Below are 6252 nucleotides of genomic sequence, written 5' to 3' on the forward strand. Positions count from 1 at the left end.
AAAATGAAAAAAAGAAAAATAGATATAACGTCTCTGATTCTGTCAAGTTCATTCATTTCATATCAATCAGTTGTCAATCAAAGTTAGTTTTTTTGATGACGATAAGGTGACTCGAAGAGAATGGGATTTGCGTCTGAACTGCAAATCGCTATTGTTCGGATTTTTAAGCTTTCTCTTTTGTGGGATAAAAAATAAAAGTTGACATAAACAATTGACACTTTCTTTTTGACTGAAGGAATTGCGCAAACACTACTAGAATTGCTACCTTTATTACCCTTCACTTATTGATTGGCGAAAATTGCTTCCTGAATTACCCCTTCCCCCCAATTCTATGTGAAATTACCTTGAGTACAGTATATTCTTACGACAGCCAGCTATTGATAAACCTACACGTCAAAGTGTATAGAATGATAGGATGAGCGAATTTCGAGAGCTTCCTTTCAATTTCAAGTCCTTAGAACGGGGGAGTTCTTAACGTTTTTCAACTGCGATCCAAAATCAACATCGTGACCCATGGGACTTTATACGAAATTAGTGCATTTATAACGAAACTGGGACTGTAAGTGGATTTGTACGACTCATTTATAGGAAGCCGTCGCGAATCCTGTCCTTACTCATAGATTAAGAAATAACCCTTGGCTATTAGTGGAGTTGTAAGATTCATTTTGGAAGCTGCTGCGAATCAGGTTTGGGCCATGACCCACAGCTCTGAAGTCCCTCGCTGCAAGTATATTTGAACGACCCTCTCGGAAGCTCCAGCTACCCATATGTTAAGAGACCCTGCCTTAGAACATTTGATTCTATATAGTTTGAAAATTTCATCCTTCTTATGGAAAGATGACCTCATGAATATTTCTATTTTGTCCTCCTCAAATAGCCTGGTGCAAAAACCAGATCAAATACAGTAGTTTGAAGCTGCTTATTATATTGTTTAGGTACATGCACACACAGCTGCAATTTTCTCAATATTTCATCTGCATTTAGCAGGTTTTAAAGAGATTTCAAAACCGCTGCTCTCAAATGTCTTATTATATATAATTGCTATGCCTTATAATTAGAGTATCCTAGAAGAAAATGCCTACACACAGACTAAAAGTTTTGGTGATAACTGACCAAAAAAATGGCCACTTGCTTAAAAATTCCTAAAATAAGACGATTGCTCAAAAATGCTTAAAATATGACTATCATCTGAGATCTACTTCTATATACTGACTTCACATAACCTATTTATTATGACTTGAAGCAACAGAAAACTAAATGCCATGTCCACAATTATTTTTCCACAAACTTATACTGTGTAAACAGCTTCAATCCGTTGCTATGGACTGCTATTAAATGAAAAAGTTAACATTAATTAATAAACTTTTCATTGTCTTATTTTGATTCTAAATGTGTTTCATATGCAAAGTTTGTGATTATGGATGTGAAAGACTGAAATAATAAATGCCAGAAAGAAATAAATAAAATTTAACACAAACGTTTATTCAGCCTTTTCCTAACATTTATCACAGGAACAAAAAGCTCAATCACAGAAGCAAATAAAGTACTTTTGTTTCAAAAAAATCATATGTATACAAACATATTATATTATGAAATCCACTAGAATGCACAAAACATATATTTAATCAATTTAAACTCAAAATTCAATGTACAGCTCAACAAAAAATAAAATGGTAAATGCAATCATAAATACATAACGAACAAATAAAGCGTATGAATCAGAAAGAATTTGTGATAGACCCATCTGTCTATATCTCAATTTATGAAACAAACGGAAGAAAAAAAAAGATAATCCAAATTTTATAAAAAAAAACAAAATGACTTGAGTGCAATGCCTCTGTTAGATTTAAATTATAAAAAATAATGTATCAAGGTAATACAGATCCACTATATCATATGGTCCCTCGTGTGCCAGAAGCTTGAATGTGCAAAAATTTCCCTTTTTTTCAGCTGGTTGGGTACCTTATCTTGCTATATAACTTTTGCCTGAAACGTGAATGTATATCCCTATTTTGAAAAACATGTTATAAAACATATTTAAGGAAAATAACTTCCATAGAGTAGCATGGATAGTAACCTTCAAACATCATTTCCCACGTTCATTTTTTCCCAAGGATATTGCACATTTATGCTTCTGGCATGAAGGGGATGATATATATGGTGTTGATTTTTCTGTCAATTAATTTAGTAATTACCTTACAATATTTAATCAATTTTTCCATGATAAATTAATTTTTTTTTTTGGAGTAAATATTTTTTTAAATAAAAAACTTTAAATTTCTTGAAATATACAGTCGAACTTGCTTAAATGGATATATCAATGGTTGATATTAACAGTTGACGCATAAATTGTAATATTCGATTAAGCAGGAATGGTTAACATTGTCTGTATGGGAGAAATTTTGGTTGCAGAGGATTTTGTTCAAATAAGCGTGGTATCTGTTTATCTGTTGCCCAATTACGCAGGATCGACTGTTTTCGCTGCTGTAAAGATTTTTTCCACCCTTTCATTCACCGAAAACTCGCACACAATAAATTTCTTTTGGTTTACTTGCTATAATATATAAAACAATATATCCCAAATATTTTTTGAATTGAATGAATTTGCTTTTCACATTTAAAGCTATGACAGAAAATTAAAATCACGATTTAAAAAAATTAAGGCTAGAAATTCTGATTTTCAGATCATTGTGTGACCAAAATTTAGAATTTCAATTTAAAATTTTTCAATGAATCAACAAAAAAAACCCCATTCACAAATAAGCAATTTTTTTTAACAAAAATAAATAATATTTTAAATGGTTACTCCACCATTCAAATGGCACCTTTTTCATTTGCATATATAACTAACTTTTTTTCCCCTACAAACCCTCTGGATAATCCCTTTTAGTTAAGAATTATTTTTCTTCTATAAGAGAAAAAATATTTGGTATTAAAAACAGAAAAAAATTATAAATATTTGAGAACAGGTACACAGTTTTTTTTAATTAAGGATTTGTAATATACTAACCATTTTAGTCATTATAAAACAATATTTTGGCATTGAACTTTTTCACAACTACAAAAAACTCATAATTTCCAAAAGAGAAATCTGAATCATGCTTAATCCAGCATTTTTAATACAATCATACTTATGTAGCAGGGCTGGGAAAATCTCCTAAAATTAATGAAATACATGCCAAATTAAAACATTTTATATACTGGCGTCTAGCATGTGGCTGTAAAAAATGCATGCCCAGTTAAAATTTTTACATGCCCCTGGCATGTCAGGCAATCGATTTGTTCAGTCCCGTCTATATGTAGCAAAAAATATAGTAAACATTTATATTCATCAACACAAGTGTATGCGATTGCAAAACATGTAACACACGCAAAAAATAGAAAAAAAATTGGCACATCAATGGAACAAAAATAGTTAATAGTTAAATAAATAACAATCACGACATAAATTTAAAAAAAAAAACCTTTAAAATCACTGGACCATATAAATCAAATATTCTTGATGACTAAAGCTGGGCCTGATTTCTGTGTAAGCAAGGGCATTTGCTCAGGGCCCATATAATTTAAATGGCCTCAAATTCAGTACCATTTTTAAGCATAATTTATTATGACACTGAATTAACATCCTTAACTATATGTAAGGAAGGCTTCTCTAACACAAATTCATTATCTAAACACCCTCTTCCTCCTGAGTATGAGTCAGTCCTGGGTTGAAGGATCCATTAGTAAAGTATGATTTATTTTGAGTCTCAGTAGACACACAACACACTGAATTTAAGAAGTAGGTCTCTCTCTCAAAAAATAAATAAATAAATAAAAAATTTGGTGACATTAGCATACATCATTTTCAAAGACTGGAGGGTTTTTATAATATCTTAAATCCTAATATATGAATGAAACACATTCAATCAGTCTCGAGTTATGAATCAGAGTTTTCAAGACAATTTGGATATAATACATAGCAAACTGCCTTTCTTTCTCAATCATTCATGCTAGTTGTTCTGGTTGTATTGCAGAAATGAGGAAGTAGTGAAGATTTTACATAATGTATTGTGTAATAATCAACACTTCTACTAATTATTCAACCGTACATGCACCTCATAAACATTACTCTAGGGGATTTGGATTTCTAACAAATTGGTACATGCAGGAAGGAAGGGAGGGAGTGGGTGTGTGTGTGTGTGTGTGTGCGTGCGCATGGCCTTATCATATTTATGTTGTCAGAGTTATGCTCGCTTCGTGTTATACTGGTGCTGCTGTCTCCTATATTTTGAAATGAATGAGCAAATGCCTGAATTTTCATGTTATGTACGAATTGAGTTGAAGGTCTACCTGCTCTCTATGGAAAAAAATTTTCAAATGGGAGACTAGCTTGTATAATATGCACAACACTGCAAGTCAGACATAATTAAATGTTTAGGTGATGAATTTCTAAGCAGGACGTGAGTGTTGTAAAAGTATGTGCAGTTCAGAAAAGGTGAAATTCCAGCTAGAAATAACCATAGCAGAAGAAATAAGGTATTTCAGAAGCCTAATCTAATTCAAATTAGACTCAAATCTATAATTTAATAATGTTTCAGTGAGAGCTCATGCTGGACGATTTGTGTAATTCCTAGAATACCACATGTAGAGAATGTCAAATAACTTTGGAAAAAAATACACTTGATATAAAAAAAATTCACTCTACCTCTAATGCGGGACTGACTTTTTAGTGTATCGAGGCTGCACCACATACTGCATTCACCTCACTTATTTTATTGATACAAAATTAAAACTAGTATCGTGATATCAATGAGCCATTACATTATGACTAAGCTTTGTTAACAACAATGATGCACCTGCACTCTTATTCCATCCACAGGACTAGCTCTAATTACTGTACATCAGGGGTTCTCAACCGGTGCTCTGTGTGCACCTCCCAGGGGCTCGAGCAAAATAATACATCTCAGTAAATTTGATAGATAAATTAATAAAAGAGGCCTACAAGGTTCTGCCATAAAAATTATGTAGAAGAAAGGGTTCCTCGAGTCAAACAGGGCTCCGCCATAGAAATTATATACTGGATAGGGCTCCACGAGACAAAAAAGGTTGAGAACCGCTGCTGTACATGTATACCATTAGGAAACCAGCTTTCTACGAATGTGATTTTCAGTTGCATCATAGATAAATCAATTCATTTGGCAGACATTGATAAATAATGAATTGTGATGTTCCAGTGCATCCATTTCAGAAATGGTGCACCTAGATGGTCCTGTTCATGCATCACCACTTAGAGAACCTCTCAAAAGTGTACAAATAAGGAAACAAAGAAACTGTTATGGTGTCGAGTTATTAGTTGGTGGTAACAACACATAATCAACACTCCTCTCACAAATTATTATTACTCCATTAGCAGACAAAAATTTTGGTTCCATGATGTCTGTTATCAAACGATTTCACTGTACGGCACAGACCATTGTATTTGATAGATAGCTATAATGTGATGGCTCATTGTATATGTATAAGAAGAGTGCATAGCTAACACCTTGTACCAGAAATTACTGGTGAACCATTGATCCTAGACGCATACTTCCAATTAGGAAAAATATCCAAATAACATGTGAACCTCAGATAGGTCATTCATATTAACTTTTTATATGGACACCCTGTGCTAAAACCCAATCAGAAGGTTGAGGTCTGAGATCTTTCCTGAGATCAAAAAAAAATTCCACATTTGTAAGTGCGATATTCCCTGAAATATTTGAATTCAAATATCGGAGAAGAGTTGGGGGAAAAAAGCACAAATAAGAGGAAAAGCATTTTCCATTAGTTTATGCTGTTTTTTCCCCAACTTTTCCTCGATTTTTGAATTTAAATATTTCAGCAACTATTGCCCCCCCCCCCCCCACACAATAGAGACAGGGCAACAACTTTTTAATTGGGTTTTGGGTGTCTGCATAAAAAGTTGTTTTCGTTTTTTTTATTTCAATAAATATATAACCCCCCTGCAGTATGAATGATGTATCTTAAATCCACATGTAATTTGGATATTTTTCCAAACCCGAATTATGCCTCTAGGATCAATGGTTCGCCAGTCATTTGCAGTGTGAAGTGTTAACTATACACCCTGTATATAGTTCACCAACTTCTTTAATTACTAGAATTGGCATTTCTGTGACTTAATTACAAACAAAATTGAAAACATGGATCTTGAAATAGCATTTTATCACCTAACTGGACACACAACTTGTACTTTTATACCATCCAATATAA

This window comes from Pholcus phalangioides, unplaced genomic scaffold, assembly GCF_987345545.1.
Source record: "Pholcus phalangioides strain wild (caught in Gottingen) unplaced genomic scaffold, Ppha-v1.0 ptg000001l_1, whole genome shotgun sequence".
Lineage (NCBI taxonomy): Eukaryota > Metazoa > Arthropoda > Arachnida > Araneae > Pholcidae > Pholcus > Pholcus phalangioides.